This window comes from Rhinoraja longicauda, chromosome 41, assembly GCF_053455715.1.
Source record: "Rhinoraja longicauda isolate Sanriku21f chromosome 41, sRhiLon1.1, whole genome shotgun sequence".
NCBI classification, from domain to species: Eukaryota; Metazoa; Chordata; class Chondrichthyes; order Rajiformes; family Arhynchobatidae; genus Rhinoraja; species Rhinoraja longicauda.
The window spans coordinates 13316538-13334865 of NC_135993.1; the positions used below are offsets into that span (position 1 = coordinate 13316538).

General features: G+C 47.2%; 4 non-coding genes across 4 annotated transcripts; 1 reads left to right on the forward strand and 3 right to left on the reverse strand.

The window, feature by feature from the left end:
* Positions 1 to 1397: 1397 nt before the first annotated feature.
* Positions 1398 to 1469, reverse strand: trnad-guc (transfer RNA aspartic acid (anticodon GUC)). Its single transcript has one exon. It is a non-coding gene; the product is annotated as a tRNA-Asp (tRNA).
* A 7130-nt stretch (positions 1470 to 8599) lies between these two features.
* trnad-guc (transfer RNA aspartic acid (anticodon GUC)) lies at positions 8600 to 8671 on the reverse strand. Its single transcript has one exon. It is a non-coding gene; the product is annotated as a tRNA-Asp (tRNA).
* A 4009-nt stretch (positions 8672 to 12680) lies between these two features.
* On the forward strand, positions 12681 to 12752 carry trnad-guc (transfer RNA aspartic acid (anticodon GUC)). Its single transcript has one exon. It is a non-coding gene; the product is annotated as a tRNA-Asp (tRNA).
* A 5029-nt stretch (positions 12753 to 17781) lies between these two features.
* Positions 17782 to 17853, reverse strand: trnad-guc (transfer RNA aspartic acid (anticodon GUC)). Its single transcript has one exon. It is a non-coding gene; the product is annotated as a tRNA-Asp (tRNA).
* Positions 17854 to 18328: the final 475 nt, after the last annotated feature.

Genomic DNA, 18328 nt, shown 5'->3' on the forward strand with positions numbered 1-18328 from the left:
ATTAGTCTTTTCGTTGGTGCCTCACCGTTAAATCTATAACTCGGCAGGAGCAGCACCGCCGAATGATCTGACTGACGGAAATGAAAATAATGGATGGAACAAAGCGTTATAGAGTAATAGGGTCATTGAGTGATACAGTGTGGAAACTGGCCCTTCGGCTTTGCTGGCCCACACCGGCCAACATGTCCCCGCTACATTATTCCCACCTGCCCGCGCTTGGTCCATATTCCTCCAAACCTGTTTAATCCATGTACCTATCTAACTGCTTCTTAATTGTTGGGATAGTCCCTGCCTCAACTACCTTCTCTGGCACCTTGATCCATACACCCACCAACCTTTGTGTGAAAAAGTTAGCCTTCAGTTTCTTATTAAATATTTTCCCCTTCACTTTAAACCTGTGTCCTCTGGTCCTCTGGTCCTCGGCACACCTACTCTGGGCAAGAGACTCCGTGCATCTACTCGATCTATTCTTCTCGTCCCCCTGAGCTCCAAGGAATACAGACTATTCAACCTCTCCCTATCGCTCAGACCTTGTTGTTGTTGTAGTTGTGCAGAGAATGAATATTCCGCTGATCTTAGATGGGAAGTAAATTCTTGAAGTTGGGCTGATTGAAGTCACCAGCGATGATGAGCAGGGAAAGGGAGTTTTCTGCTTCAATAATGTTAATACCTCAGAATATTCACCCACTGCCATCGTGGGTCGAAATGATATATAGTCCGCGGACAGAACAGTCGAGATGAATTCCCTCGGCAGGTTAAAGGGATGGCACATTATGAACAAATATTCCACGTGGTCTGATAAACTGCCAAAAACACCGGAATATTTTGTGCACTTCTGACCTGATCTATTGGACGGCTGTCGCTAAGGTGGAAGTGATGCAGAGAAGATTCATGTCAGAAGGACCTGAGTTATAAATAGAGGCTTGCCACTCTTCGGTGGGGCACATGAGGCATTTTGAGGTATATAAAAGCATGAAAGGTTTGGCAAAGATGGACGGTCACTGCCCTTTCCCCAGAGCTGGGCTGTAAAAGTGGAGGACGTAGATTTAAGGTGAGCGCAGAGCGATTTAAAGATAAGCCGAGGGACAACTTTTGATGCAGATGGTAGTCGGCAGATGTTTCGTTTCGTTAGAGATACATCGCGGAAGTTTAGTTTAGAGATTCCGCGCCGACCAGTGTAAAACTATCCTACACAGACTAGGGACAAATTTCACATTTACCAAGCCAATTTACCTACTGTAAATTTACCTTCTTTGGAGTGTGGGAAGAAACCGAAGGTCTCGGAGAAACACCACGCAAGTAACGGGGAGAACGTACAAACGCCGGAGAGACTGCACTGGTGGTCTGGTCTCCGCGGCGCTGAAAGGCAGAAACTCTACCTGTGCACCAAAAGTCACCTCCCCGTCGGGGAATTGAACCCCGGTCTCCCGCGTGACAGGCGGGGATACTAACCACTATACTAACGAGGAACTGATTTTTTATCTTTCTTTGTATACATCTTTATCTGTATGTGTATTATCTTTATTTTTAAGTGTGGTATATCTTGAGCATCGGGACTGGAGAGTTGGGAAAGGGACCAAAAGCACAGGCGCCAGGATCCCGGGCACTTTGATGGACCTGGTGTCATTGGTTCTGAAGGGGAGATCTCTGGGCGCAAGGACCCCGGGCTAATCAGTTCTGAAGTGGACTCGGCGAGAAAGGGTCAAGAATCGATCTATATCTGCCTAAAAAATATCCATTGTCTTTGTATCCCCAACCTTCTGTGGCAAATAATTCCACAGAGTTACTACCCCATTATTAAAGGAATCCCTCCTCTTCTCCTTCCTAAAGGAACATTCTTTAATTCTGAAGCTATGACCTCTAGTCATAGACTTGGTGATAGAAGAATGGGGTTAGGAGGGAGAAATAGATCAGCCATGATTGAATGGCGGAGTAGACTTGAGAGGCGGAATGGCCTAATGCTATTCCTAGCACATATGACCTTATGACTCTCACTTGTGGAAACATCCTCTCTACATCCACTCTTTCCAAGCTTTTTCTATTCGGTACGTTTCAATGAGGTCCTCCCTCATTCCAAATTCTAGCGAGTGCAGACGCAGTGCCGCCTGAAGCTTATTATGCGATAACCTACTCATTCTTGGGGTCATTCTTGTAAACCCTCTCTGGACCCCCTCCAGAGCCAGCACATCCGTCTTCAGATATGGTGCCCGAAATTGCTCACAATACTCGAAATGTGGCCTGATCAGCACCTGAACAGTACATCCCTGTTTTTGTATTCTAGCCCCCTTGAAATAAATGCTTGGGTTTAAGCTCCACCGAATGGAGTGGCAATGAGAGTAATCTATTCAGAGAGGATAGACGTGCGATGTAATCTCGGAGGGGTCGGTGTAATGACCGTAGTGTAAATGGGCCGCTCGGTGTTACCGACTGATAGTTGGTTGTAATCTTTTCCGAGTGTAGCGTCATCGGTCGCTGAGTAGAATAGCGGTCGGTGTGATCTCGGAGTTGAGGCTTCTGGGTCTCAGCTCGTCTAGTGACGTGCTGCTCCTTGCAACCCCTGCAGGGGTATGGGACTGGGTGTAATCTCCCCTGAATGATGTGGGGCCGAGGCGAATCTACTCAGAGTGCTTCGGCAGACGGTGTGATGTGATCATAGGTGAGAAGCACTGGTTGTAATCTTTTCCGAATGAAGCTGCGCTCACTGCCATCTCCTTGGATAGAGAGGCGGAGGGTGTCAACTACTCAGATCGTTGGGTCAGGGCGCAATCTCCTCAGGGTGGAGGGACAATTGGTGTATGCTGCTCAATGTGGTTAATGGTGGTGGTGGAGGTGGAGGTGGGGTATACGCTGTAATCCACGCAGAGAGTGCGGCGCCAGTTAAATCTCTTCAGAGTGCAGGTTTGGTCTGTATAATCTCAGAATCGAGGAGTGCCAGGTGAAAACTCCTCACGGTCGAGTCGTTCTTGGTGAAATCTGCTCAGACCGGAGGCGAGCCCAGTGTAATCTCCTTAAAGTAGAGCTGTGCTGATTGCATCCTTCGTAACCTGGGACTCTAGATGTAACATAACGGCGACTGAATGCAGTGACCTGTCGTATTATGACTTAGTTCTGCCGAGGAATGTTCCGAACAACATGATCTCCAATGAGATTAAATGTATGGATATATGTTGAATATATGTAACAAGCTGTCGGTGAACTAGTTGAGGCAGACACAACAGCAATATCCACAACAACAGCATTTCAATGTCATTTGGAGAGCAACATAGATAGGAAATGTTGATGATCCATAGGCGGGCAAATGGGGTTCATTTACCTTTGTCGGAATCTACGCTTTGGGCCGCATGCCCAGTTTTTGAGCTGTGTGATTCTATGTGATTCTAACTTCGACCTCCGAGATGTATCAGACATGATCAGCGGGAGAAGGGGATGCTCCTTGGTGAAACTGTCTTTGCCCGTTCAAACCGGCGAAGAACCATTGAACCCATCCAGTGGAGACACGCCTATGTGTCGTGGACGGAGACCGTCTCCAATTTCGACATGTAATTCTGGTTATTCAATCCTTGCCACATTCGTCTGGCATCCGCTCGATTCAATTGAGCCTCTTGGTTATTTTGGATCTCTCGCTTGGCATCTCTGGTAGACTTGCGGACAACGCACATGTACAATGCGAAGTAATCTTTCCTGGAAGCCTCGGAACTGGAGATGAGCAAAGAGTGAATCCCCCCGTTTCTTGTTAGTATAGACTTTATTTGCCTTTTTTCACGACACAGTGGTCAACGCGTTCCTTATGGGCATGTCCCACTTTAGGCGATTTTAAGGCGACTGCCGTCGACTGTCAAAGTCGTAGCAGATCGCCGAAACTTTATTTTACCCGACGCCAATGACCACGACAATGCCGAGTCGGAACAGGATTACAGCGGAAACATCGCGAAATTCGCACTCTGTCAATGCTTCTCCGCCGTCCTAATTTTCGCTGAAATCACTGACAAGTCGGTAAGTACTTGAGAGTTTTGAACTATAACATCTTGTATGGGTTACTTAAAAACCAAGCATCACTGTAACAAGGCATAATCTGGATTTACTTCCAGTTTACTAACAGATGTATTTAAAAAAATAATTTAAAATGTGGTTAAGTGGATTTTTGTGAAAAGTGTGTGGGCATTCTTTGAAAATATACGGGAGATGCATAACAGGTTTCTGGGTTGCATATCTGGGTTGGGAGCCCACTTTAAATGTAATGCCTGATGGCCATATACATCGCGATATTCCCACGCTTACCTGGCCGTCAAACTGTGGCCTCCAATCGACCTGTCAAATGTCCTGACGGTAAATAAGTTGGTTAAACACAAGCATTTTATGGTATTTTGAAATGACTTTACTTATTTTAATATAATGTGCTTCTAAATTCATTTAAGAGAACCTATCAAACCTGGGGACAGCATGCGACAGCGACCGCAATAAGCAACGATACCTGGCGACAAGCCAGCTGTCGCCGAGAAATTTCACTCCAGATGAATTTTCAGCGATGCGATAAGATCCACTACTATTATGGAAGACTCCTCACGATCATGCCCGCGACATCCGGCGAACAGTCGGCGACAGCCTAGTCGTCGGCAGTCGCCTTAAAGTCGCCTAAAGTGGTACAGGCGCTGTAAGGAAACCGGTGACGACTGAGGTATGTAGAATTAGACTGGATGAAGTGGGTATTGAACATATTGAAGTCTATTTACCGAACGCGCATCTTCATTTGTCAAAACATTTGTTAATGTTGCTCCAGGCGATTTACAGAGATTTCACAGCGATACACCTCAAATAAACCCCCAGTTTACCCAGTCCATTGCTGTATTAGTCTTTTCGTTGGTGCCTCGCCGTTAAATCTATAACTCGGCAGGAGCAGCACCGCCGAATGATCTGACTGACGGAAATGAAAATAATGGATGGAACAAAGCGTTATAGAGTAATAGGGTCATTGAGTGATACATTGTGGAAACTGGCCCTTCGGCTTTGCTGGCCCACACCGGCCAACATGTCCCCGCTACATTATTCCCACCTGCCCGCGCTTGGTACATATTCCTCCAAACCTGTTTAATCCATGTACCTATCTAACTGCTTCTTAATTGTTGGGTTAGTACCTGCCTCAACTACCTTCTCTGGCACCGTGATCCATACACCCACCAAACTTTGTGTGAAAAAGTTAGCCTTCAGTTTTTTATTAAATATTTTCCCCTTCACTTTAAACCTGTGTCCTCTGGTCCTCTGGTCCTCGGCACACCTACTCTGGGCAAGAGACTCTGTGCATCTACTCGATCTATTATTCTCGTCCCCCTGAGCTCCAAGGAATACAGACTATTCAACCTCTCCCTATCGCTCAGACCTTGTTGTTGTTGTAGTTGTGCAGAGCATGAATATTCCGCTGATCTTAGATGGGAAGTAAATTCTTGAAGTTGGGCTGATTGAAGTCACCAGCGATGATGAGCAGGGAAAGGGAGGTTTCTGCTTCAATAATGTTAATACCTCAGAATATTCACCCACTGCCACCGTGGGTTGAAATGATATATAGTCCGCGGACAGAACAGTCGAGATGAATTCCCTCGGCAGGTTAAAGGGATGGCACATTATGAACAAATATTCCACGTGGTCTGATAAACTGCCAAAAACACCGGAATATTTTGTGCACTTCTGACCTGATCTATTGGACGGCTGTCGCTAAGGTGGAAGTGATGCAGAGAAGATTCATGTCAGAGGGACCTGAGTTATAAATAGAGGCTTGCCACTCTTCGGTGGGGCACATGAGGCATTTTGAGGTATATAAAAGCATGAAAGGTTTGGCAAAGATGGACGGTCACTGCCCTTTCCCCAGAGCTGGGCTGTAAAAGTGGAGGACGTAGATTTAAGGTGAGCGCAGAGCGATTTAAAGATAAGCCGAGGGACAACTTTTGATGCAGATGGTAGTCGGCAGATGTTTCGTTTCGTTAGAGATACAATGCGAAGCAATCTTTCTTGGAAGCCTCGGAACTGGAGATGAGCAAAGAGTGAATCCCCCCGTTTCTTGTTAGTATAGACTTTATTTGCCTTTTTTTCACGACACAGTGGTCAACGCGTTCCTTATGGGCATGTCCCACGTTAGGCGATTTTAAGGCGACTGCCGTCGACTGTCAAAGTCGTAGCAGATCGCCGAAACTTTCTTTTACCCGACGCCAATGACCACGACAATGCCGAGTCGGAACAGGATTACAGCGGAAACATGGCGAAATTCGCACTCTGTCAATGCTTCTCCGGCGTCCTAATTTTCGCTGAAATCACTGACAAGTCTGTAAGTACTTGAGAGTTTTGAACTATAACATCTTGTATGGGTTACTTAAAAACCAAGCATCACTGTAACAAGGCATAATCTGGATTTACTTCCAGTTTACTAACAGATGTATTTAAAAAAATAATTTAAAATGTGGTTAAGTGGATTTTTGTGAAAAGTGTGTGGGCATTCTTTGAAAATATACGGGAGATGCATAACAGGTTTCTGGGTTGCATATCTGGGTTGGGAGCCCACTTTAAATGTAATGCCTGATGGCCATATACATCGCGATATTCCCACGCTTACCTGGCCGTCAAACTGTGGCCTCCAATCGACCTGTCAAATGTCCTGACGGTAAATAAATTGGTTAAACACAAGCATTTTATGGTATTTTGAAATGACTTTACTTATTTTAATATAATGTGCTGCTAAATGCATTTAAGAGAACCTATCAAACCTGGGGACAGCATGCGACAGCGACCGCAATAAGCAACGATACCTGGCGACATGCCAGCTGTCGCCGAGAAATTTCACTCCAGATGAATTCTCAGCGACGCGATAAGATCCACTACGATTTTGGAAGACTCCTCACGATCATGCCCGCGACACCCGGCGAACAGTCGGCGACAGCCTAGTCGTCGGCAGTCGCCTTAAAGTCGCCTAAAGTGGTACAGGCGCTGTAAGGAAACCGGTGACGACTGAGGTATGTAGAATTAGACTGGATGAAGTGGGTATTGAACATATTGAAGTCTATTTACCGAACGCGCATCTTCATTTGTCAAAACATTTGTTAATGTTGCTCCAGGCGATTTACAGAGATTTCACAGCGATACACCTCAAATAAACCCCCAGTTTACCCAGTCCATTGCTGTATTAGTCTTTTCGTTGGTGCCTCACCGTTAAATCTATAACTCGGCAGGAGCAGCACCGCCGAATGATCTGACTGGCGGAAATGAAAACAATGGATGGAACGAAGCGTTATAGAGTAATAGAGTCATTGAGTGATACGGTGTGGAAACTGGCCCTTCGGCTTTGCTGGCCCACACCGGCCAACATGTCCCCGCTACACTATTCCCACCTGCCCGCGCTTGGTCCATATTCCTCCAAACCTGTTTAATCCATGAACCTATCTAACTGCTTCTTAAATGTTGGGATAGTCCCTGCCTCAACTACCTTCTCTGGCACCTTGATCCATACACCCACCAACTTTTGTGTGAAAAAGTTAGCCTTCAGTTTCTTATTAAATCTTTTCCCCTTCACTTTAAACCTGTGTCCTCTGGTCCTCGGCACACCCACTCTGGGCAAGAGACTCTGTGCATCTACTCGATCTATTCTTCTCGTGATTTTATACACCTCAATAAGATCATCCCTCGTCCCCCTGAGCTCCAAGGAATACAGACAATTCAACCTCTCCCTTTCGCTCAGACCTTGTTGTTGTTGCAGTTGTGCAGAGCATTAATATTCCGCTGATCTTAGAAGGGAAGTAAATTCTTGAAGTTGGGTTGATTGAAGTCACCAGCGATGATGAGCAGGGAAAGGGAGTTTTCTGCTTCAATAATGTTAATACCTCAGAATATTCACCCAGTGCCACCGTGGGTCGAAATGATATATAGTCCGCGGACAGAACAGTCGAAATGAATTCCCTCGGCAGGTTAAAGGGACGGCACATTATGAACAAATATTCCACGTCGTCTGATAAACTGCAAAATATCGTTCGTGAAGCACACGGAATATTTTGTGCAATTCTGACCTGATCTATTGGACGGCTGTCGCTATGGTGGAAGTGTTGCAGAGAAGATTCATGTTAGAAGGACGCGAGTTATAAATAGAGGCTTGCACCTCTTCCGTGGGGCACATGAGACATTTTGATGTATATAAAAGCATGAAAGGTTTGGCAAAGATGGACGGTCACTGCCCTTTCCCCAGGGATGGGCTGTAAAACTGGAGGACGTAGATTTAAGGTGAGTGCAGAGCGATTTAAAGATAAGCCGAGGGACAACTTTTGATGCAGATGGTAGTCGGTAGATGTTTCGTTTCGTTAGAGATACATCGCGGAAGTTTAGTTTAGAGATTCCGCGCCGACCAGTGTAAAACTATCCTACACAGAGTAGGGACAAATTTCACATTTACCAAGCCAATTTACCTACTGTCAATTTACCTTCTATGGAGTGTGGGAGGAAACCGAAGATCTCGGAGAAAACCCACGCAAGGAACGAGGAGAATGTACAAACGCCGGAGAGACTGCACTCGTCGTTTGGTCTCCGCGGCGCTGAAAGGCAGAAACTGTACCGGTGCGCCAAAAGTCACCTCCCCGACGGGGAATTGAACCCCGGTCTCCCGCGTGACAGGCGGGGATACTAACCACTATACTAACGAGGAACTGATTTTCATCTTTATTGTTATTCATCTTTATCTTTATTTTTATTATCTTTATTTTTAAGTTTAGTATAATTTGAGCACCGGGACTGGAGAGTTGGGAAAGGGACCAAAAGCACAGGCGCCAGGATCCTGGGCACTCTGATGGACCTGGTGTCATTGGGTCTGAAGGGAAGATCTCTGGGCGCAAGGACCCCGGGCTGATCAGTTCTGAAGTGGACTCGGCGAGAAAGGGTTAAGAATCGATCTACTTATAAAAATGCATTGTCTTGGCATCCACAACCTTCTGTGGCAAATAATTTCACAATTACTACCCCATTATTAAAGGAATTCCTCCTCATCTCCTTCCTAAAGGAACATCCTTTAATTCTGAAGCTATGACCTCTAATCATAGACTTGGGGTTAGGAGAACGGGGTAAGGAGGGAAAAATAGATCAGCCATGATTGAATGGCGGAGTAGACTTGAGAGGCGGAGTGGCCTAATGCTATTCCTACCACTTATGACCTTATGACTCTCAGTAGTGGAAACATCCTCTCTACATCCACTCTTTCCACCCCACCAGCCAGCGGATCCAACATATCATCCACCAACATTTCCGTCACCCACAACAGGACCCCACCACTGGCCATATCTTCCCATCCCCTCCCCTCTCTGCGTTCCGCAGAGACCGTTCCCTCCGCAACTCCCTGGTCCACTCGTCCCTTCCTACCCACACCACCCTAACCCCGGGCACTTTCCCTTGCAACCGCACGAGATGCAACACCTGCCCCTTCACCTCCCCCCTCAACTCCATCAAAGGACCCAAACAGTCTTTCCAGGTGAGACAGAGGTTCACCTGCACCTCCTCCAACCTCATCTATTGCATCCGCTGCTCTAGATGTCAACTTATTTATATTCAAGATTCAAGATTCAAGATTCAAGATAGCTTTATTTGTCATCCAATATTGGACGAAATTCAGTCACCCACAGTCCAACAATAAAAGCATTAAATAAGCATTAAAATTACACAACCCCAAAAACCCCCAAAACACAGCCCAACAATAAAAGCATTAAATATTCATTCAAATTACACAACCCCAAAACCCCCCAAAACACAGTCCAACAATAAAAGCATTAAATAGGCATTCAAATTACCCAACCCCAAAAACACACAAAAAAAGAAACATCAATCAAAGAAACATCCATCACAGTGAGTCTCCTCCTCCAGTCCTCTCCTCACTGTGATGGAAGGCCACAATGTCTTTCCCTTCTCCTGCTGTCCTCGCCCGCGGTCAGGTTGTTGTGGTTGCAGGCCGCACCGGACGGTCCACAGCGGGCCAAGCCTAAGGCGCGTCGCAGCCGCTCCCGCAGCCTCCGAAGACGGCCGGCTCCGCCGATGATAAGTCCGATCCGGGGCGGGCGAACACGCTGTCGCTGCCGCTGTTGTTGCACGTCGGGGCACATTGAAGCCCCCGCCCAGCAGAGAAATATCCCGCGGCATATCTTAGGCCGCGCCGGACGGTGAAATGTCCGCGCCCCAAGCCCCGTGATCCGGGGCGGGCGAACACGCTGCCGCTGCCGGAGCTCCCGATGTCGGCATCCACGCGGCCCGAGCCTAAGGCAAGTCGCAGCCGCTCCCGCAGCCTCCGAAGACGGCCGGCTCCGGTGATGGTAAGTCCGGTCCGCGGGCTCTGCGAATCGGAGCCCTGGAGGCCCACAGCTCCAGGAGTTGGGCCGATGGTAGGCCGCAGCAGGAACGGAGACACGGCCCAGAAAACAAAGGTCAGGTCTCCGTTCGGAAGGGACACATATTTACAATGTTACAGTTCCCCCCCTCCCCCCCACATACACACATAGTACACAAACACAAAAACACCACATCACAACTACAATTAAGACAAAAAAAACAACAAAAACACAAAGACAAATGGACCGCAGGTGAGCCGCAGCTGCTAGGGCAGCGCCGCCATTTTCCTGCCGCCATATCGGCGAAACCAAGCGCAGGCTCGGCGATCGCTTCGCTGAACACCTGCGCTCGGTCCGCATTAACGCAACTGATCTCCCGGTGGCCCAGCACTTTAACTCCCCCTCCCATTCCCAGTCTGACCTCTCTGTCATGGGCCTCCTCCAGTGCCATAGTGAGGCCCGCCGGAAATTGGAGGAGCAACACCTCATATTTCGCCTGGGCAGTTTGCGGCCCGGTGGTATGAACGTCGACTTCTCCAACTTCAGATAGCTCCTCTGTCCCTCCCTTCCCCTCCTCCTTCCCAGATCTCCCTCTATCTTCCTGTCTCCACCTATATCCTTCCTTTGTCCCACCCCCGACATCAGTCTGAAGAAGGGTCTCGACCCGAAACGTCACCCATTCCTTCTCTTCCGAGATGCTGCCTGACCTGCTGAGTTACTCCAGCATTTTGTGAATAAGACATTCAAATGCTGTTGTTGTGGGTATTGCTGTTGTGTCTGCCTCAAATAGTTCACTGACAGCTTGTTACATATATTCAACATAAACCCATACATTCGGCATTTAATCTCATTGGAGGTCATGTTGTTCGGAACATTCCTCGGCAGAACTAAGTCATAATACGACAGGTCACTGCATTCAGTCGCCGTTATGTTACATCTAGAGTCCCAGGTTACGAAGGATGCAATCAGCACAGCTCTACTTTAAGGAGATTACACTGGGCTCGCCTCCAGTCTGAGCAGATTTCACCAAGAACGACCCGACCGTGAGGAGTTTTCACCTGGCACTCCTCTTTTCTGAAATTATACAGACCAAACCTACACTCTGAAGAGATTAAACTGGCGCCGCACTCTCTGGGTGGATTACAGGGAATACCCCACCTCCACCTCCACCACCACCATTAACCACATTGAGCAGCATACACCAATTGTCCCTCCACCCTGAGGAGATTGCGCCCTGACCCAACGATCTGAGTAGTTGACACCCTCCGCCTCTCTCTCCAAGGAGATGGCAGTGAGCGCAACTTCCTTCGGAAGAGATTACAACCAGTGCTTCTCAAGTCTGATCACATCACACCGTCTGCCGAAACACTCTGAGTAGATTCCCCTCAGCCCCACTTCATTCAGGGGAGATTACTCCAAGTCCCATACCCCTTCAGGGGTTGCAAGGATCGCCTCGTCACTAGACGAGATGAGACCCGGAAGCCTCAACTTCGAGATCACACCGACCGCTATTCTACTCAGCGACCGATGACGCGACACTCGGAAAAGATTACAACCAACGACCCATGTCTCAGTCGGTAACACCGAGCGGCCCATTTGCACTATGGTCATTACACCGCCCCTCTGAGATTACATCGCACGTCTATCCACTCTGAGTAGATTACTCTCATTGCTAGATAACTCCATTCGGTGGAGCTTAATAAGCTTCAGGCGGCACTGCGTCTGCACTCGCTACAATTTGGAATAATGAGGGGGGACCTCATTGAAACGTACCGAGTAGAAAAAGCTTGGAAAGAGTGGACGTAGAGAGGATGTTTCCACTAGTCAGAGTCATAAGGTCATAGGCGTTAGGAATAGCATTAGGCCATTCCGCCTCTCAAGTATACTCCGCCATTCAATCATGGCTGATCTATTTTCCCTCCTAACCCCGTTCTCCTAACCCCAAGTCTATGACTAGAGGTCATAGCTTCAGAATTAAAGGATGTTCCTTTAGGAAGGAGATGAGGAGGAATTCCTTTAATAATGGGGTAGTAACTCTGTGGAATTATTTGCCACAGAAGGTTGTGGATGCAAAGACAATGGATTTTGTTAAGCAGATATAGATCGATTCTTGACCCTTCCTCGCCGAGTCCACTTCAGAACTGATCAGCCCGGGGTCCTTGCGCCCAGAGATCTTCCCTTCAGACCCAATGACACCAGGTCCATCAGAGTGCCCAGGATCCTGGCGCCTGTGCTTTTGGTCCCTTTCCCAACTCTCCAGTCCCGGTGCTCAAGTTATACGAAACTTAAAAATAAAGATAATAAAAATAAAGATAAAGATGAATAACAATAAAGATGAAATTCAGTTCCTCGTTAGTATAGTGGTTAGTATCCCCGCCTGTCACGCGGGAGACCGGGGTTCAATTCCCCGACGGGGAGGTGACTTTTGGCGCACCGGTACAGTTTCTGCCTTTCAGCGCCGCGGAGACCAGACGACGAGTGCAGTCTCTCCGGCGTTTGTACATTCTCCCCGTTCCTTACGTGGGTTTTCTCCGAGATCTTCGGTTTCCTCCCATACTCCAAAGAAGGAAAATTCACAGTAGGTAAATTGGCTTGGTAAATGTGAAATTTGTCCCTAGTCTGTGTAGGATAGTTTTACACTGGTCGTGCGGAATCTCTAAACTAAACTTCAGCGATGTATCTCTAATGAAACGAAATATCTGCCGACTACCAACACCATTGTCAAGTTTGCAGACGACACAACGGTGATCGGGCTTATCACCAACGGGGATGAAACAAACTATAGAGCGGAGGTGCAGAACCTGACGGACTGGTGCTCGGATAACAACCTGTCCCTAAATACCATCAAGACCAAGGAGCTGATCATCAACTTCCGTAGGTCACAGAACGGGGAATATGCCCCGATCTCTATCAACGGGGATAGTGTGGAGAGAGTGTCCAGCTTCAAGTTCCTGGGCACTCACATTTCGGAGGACCTAACATGGTCCAATAACAGTGCTGCGCTGGTCAAGAAGGCACAACAAAGACTGTTCTACTTAAGAACACTGAAAAAGTCTGGTCTACCCCAACAGCTGCTGACGACCTTCTACCGCTGCACCATAGAGAGCATCCTAACGCATGGCATCCCTGTGTGGTACCTCAGCTGCACGGAGGCAGAAAGGAAAGCTCTACAGCGGGTAGTCCATAGAGCTCAGAGGGCCATCGGAACACAGCTACCAGACTTGGAGGGCAACTACAACACACGATGCCTCAGAAAAGCCACCAGCATCCACAAAGACTCTTCACACCCCTGCAACAGTCTGTTCGAACTCCTTCCATCGGGCAGACGATACAAGGCCTTCTACGCCCGCACCTCCAGACTCAGGAACAGCTTCATCCCCAGGGCCATAGCTGCTATGAACCGGTCCTGCTGAGCCGGATGGCCACAACGCATAGATCAACTTGCACTTTACCCTGTCTATAACTGTTACAATTGTTTCGTTTCGTTGGGTTGCTGTTGTCTAAATTACTTAAATTATTGCATCGTATGGGAGGCGCATTCCCAATCTCGTTGTACCCCTGTGTACAATGACAATAAAGATATATTGTATTGTATTGTATTGTATCAAAAGTTGTCCCTCGGATTATCTTTAAATCGCTCTGCGCTCACCTTAAATCTACGTCCTCCAGTTTTACAGCCCAGCCCTGGGGAAAGGGCAGTGACCGTCCATCTTTGCCAAACCTTTCATGCTTTGATATACCTCAAAATGCCTCATGTGCCCCACGGAAGAGGTGCAAGCCTCCATTTGTAACTCGCGTCCCTCTAACATGAATCTTCTCTGCAACACTTCCACCTTAGCGACAGCCGTCCAATAGATCAGGTCAGAATTGCACAAAATATTCCGGTGTTTTGCAGTTTATCAGACCACGTGGAATATTTGTTCATAATGTGCCGTCCCTTTAACCTGCCGAGGGAATTCATCTCGATTGTTCTGTCCGCGGACTATATATCATTTCGACCCAAGGTGGCAGTGGATGAATATTCTGAGGTATTAACATTATTGAAGCAGAAAACTCCCTTTCGCTGCTCATCATCGCTTGTGACTTCAATCAACCCAACTTCAAGAATTTACTTCCCATCTAAGATCAGCGGAATATTAATGCTCTGCACAACTGCAACAACAACAAGGTCTGAGCAATAGGGAGAGGTTGAATAGTCTGTATTCCTTGGAGCTCAGGGGGACGAGGGATGATCTTATTGAGGTGTATGCAATCACTAGAAGAATAGATCGAGTAGATGCACAGAGTCTCTTGCCGGGAGTAGGTGTGCCGAGGACCAGAGGACACAGGTTTAAAGTGAAGGGGAAAAGATTTAATAAGAAACTGAAGGCTAACTTTTTCACACAAAGGTTGGTGGGTGTATGGATCAAGGTGCCAGAGAAGGTAGTTGAGGCAGGGACTATCCCAACATTTAAGAAGCAGTTAGATAGGTACATGGATTAAACAGGTTTGGAGGAATATGGACCAAGCGCGGGCAGGTGGGAATAGTGTAGTGGGGACATGTTGGCCGGTGTGGGCCAGCAAAGCCGAAGGGCCAGTTTTTGAGCAGTCTGACTTTATGTGATTCTAACTTCGACCTCCGAGATGTATTAGACATGGTCAGCGGGAGAAGGGTGAAATTGTGGTGAAACTGTCTTTGTCCGTTCAAACCGGCGAAGAACCATTGAACCCATCCAGTGGAGACACGCCGTTGCGTCGTGGACGGAGACCGTCTCCAATTTCGACATGTAACTCTGGTTATTCAATCCTTGCCACCTTCGTCTACCATCCGCTGGATTCAATTGAGCCTCTTGGTTATTTTGGAACTCTCGCTTGGCATCTCTGGTAGACTTGCGGACAACGTACATGTACAATGCGAAATCATCTTTGTTGGAAGCCACGGAACTGGAGATGAGCAAAGAGTGAACTCCCTCGTTTCTTGTTAGTATAGACTCTATTTGCGATTTTTTCTGGACAATGGTCAACGCGTTCCTTAAGAGCCTGTCCAACTTTAGACGACTACCGGCGACTGTCAAAGTCGTAGCCGATCGCCGAAATTTTCTTTTACCCGAGGACAATGACCACGACAATGCCGAGTCAGGTCGAGATTACAGCGTCTTCGGAAACATCGCGAAATTCCCACTCTGTCAATGCTCCTCCGGCGTCCTAATTTTCGCTGAAATCACTAATAAGTCGGTAAGTACTTGAGAGTTTTGAACTGTAACATCTTGTATGGGTTACTTAAAAACCAAGCATCACTGTAACAAGGCATCAACTGAATTTACTTCCAGTTTACTAATAGCTGTATTTTTTAAAAAAAATTAAAAAGTGGTTAAGTGGATTCTTATGAAAAGTGTGTTGGCATTCTTTGAAAATGTACGGGAGATGCATATCTGGTTTCTGGGCTGCATATCTGGGTTGGGAGCCCACTTTAAATGTAATGGCTGATGGGCATAAACATCGTGAAATTCCCACGCTTACCTGACCGTCAAACTGTTGCCTCCAATGTACCTGTCAAATATCCTGACGGTAAATAAATTGCTTAAACACAAGCATTTTATGGTATTTTGAAATGACTTTACTTATTTTAATATAATGTGCTTCTAAATGCATTTAAGAGAACCTTTCAAACCTGTGGCAGCAGGCGACAGCGCCCGCAATAAGCAACGATACCTGCCGACAAGCCAGCTGTCGCCGAAAAATTTCACTCCGGATGATTTCTCAGCGACGCGCTGAGATCCACTACGATGTTGGAAGACTCCTCACGATCATGCCCGCGACACCCAGCGAACTGTCGGCGACAGCCTAGTCGTCGGCAGTCGCCTTAAAATCGCCAAAAGTGGGACAGGCCCTTTAAGGAAACTGGTGACGACTGAGGTATGTAGAATTAGACTGGATGAAGTGGGTATTGAACATATTGAAGTCCATTTACTGAATGCGCATCTTCATTTGTCAAAACATTTGTTCATGTTGCTCCAGGCGACTTACAGAGATTTAACAGCGAGACACCTGAAATAAACCCCCAGTTTACCCAGTCCATTGCTGTATTTGTCTTTTCGCTGGTGCCTCACCGTTAAATCTATAACTCGACACACCTATTCTGGGCAAGAGACTGCATCTATTCGATCTATTCTTCTCGTGATTTTATACACCTCAATAAGATCATCCCTCGTCCCCCTGAGCTCCAAGGAATACGTTCCCAGACTATTCAAACTCTCCCTATCGCTCAGACCTTGTTGTTGTTGCAGTTGTGCAGAGCATTAATATTCCGCTGATCTTAGATGGAAAGTAAATTCTTGAAGTTGGGTTGATTGAAGTCACCAGCGTCGATGAGCGGGGAAAGGGAGTTTTCTGCTTCAATAAAGTTAATACCTCAGGGCGGCACGGTTACGCAGCGGTAGAGTTGCTGCTTTACAGCGAATGCAGCGCCGGAGACTCAGGTTCGATCCTGACTACGGGTGCTGCACTGTAAGGAGTTTGTACGTTCTCCCCGTGACCTGCGTGGGTTTTCTCCGAGATCTTCGGTTTCCTCCCACACTCCAAAGACGTACAGGTATGTAGGTTAATTGGCTGGGTAAATGTAAAAATTGTCCCCAGTGGGTGTAGGATAGTGTTAATGTACGGGGATCGCTGGCCGGCACGGACTTGGAGGGCCGAAAAGGCCTGTTTCCGGCTGTATATATATGATGATAATATTCACCCACTGCCACTGTGGCTCGAAATGATATATAGTCCGCAGACAGAACAGTCGAGATGAATTCCCTCGTCAGGTTAAAGGGACGGCACATTATGAACAAATATTCCACGTGGTCTGATAAACTGCAAAACATCGTTCGTGAAGCACACGGAATATTTTGTGCAATTCTGACCTGAAATCTATTGGACGGCTGTCGCTAAGGTGGAAGTGTTGCAGAGAAGATTCATGTTAGAGGGACGCGAGTTATACATAGAGGCTAGCACCACTTCGGTGGGGCACATGAGGCATTTTGAGGTATATAAAGCATGAAAGGTTTGGCAAAGATGGACGGGCACTGCCCTTTCCCCACGGTTGGGCTGTGTAAAACTGGAGGACATAGATTTAAGGTGAGCGCAGAGCGATTTAGAGATAAGCCGAGGGACAACTTTTGATGCAGCTGATTGTCGGCAGATGTTTCGTTTCGTTAGAGATACATCGCGGAAGTTTAGTTTAGATATTCCGCGCCGACCAGTGTAAAACTATCCTACACAGACGAGGAACAAATTTCACATTTACCAAGCCAATTTACCTACTGTAAATTTACCTTCTTTGGAGTGTCGGAAGAAACCGAAGATCTCGGAGAAAACCCACGCAAGGAACGGGGAGAACGTACAAACGCCGGAGAGACTGCACTCGTCGTCTGGTCTCCGCGGCGCTGAAAGGCAGAAACTGTACCGGTGCGCCAAAAGTCACCTCCCCGTCGGGGAATTGAACCTCGGTCTCCCGCGTGACAGGCGGGGATACTAACCACTATACTAACGAGGAACTGATTTTCATCTTTATTTTTATTCATCTTTATCTTTATTTTTATCATCTTTATTTTTAAGTTTGGTATAACTTGAGCACCGGGACTGGAGAGTTGGGAAAGGGACCAAAAGCACAGGCGCCAGGATCCTGGGCACTCTGATGGACCTGGTGTCATTGGCTCTGAAGGGAAGATCTCTGGGCGCAAGGACCCCGGGCTGATCAATTATGAAGTGGACTCGGCGAGGAAGGGTCAAGAATCGATCTAATTATATCTGCTTTAAAAAATCCATTGTCTTTGCATCCACAACCTTCTGTGGCAAATAATTCCACAGAGTTACTACCCCATTATTAAAAGAATTCCTCCTCGTCTTCTTCCTAAAGGAACATCCTTTATTTCTGAAGCTATGACCTCTAGTCATAGACTTGGGGTTAGGAGAACGGGATTAGGAGGGAAAAATAGATTAGCCACGATTGAATGGCGGAATAGACTTGA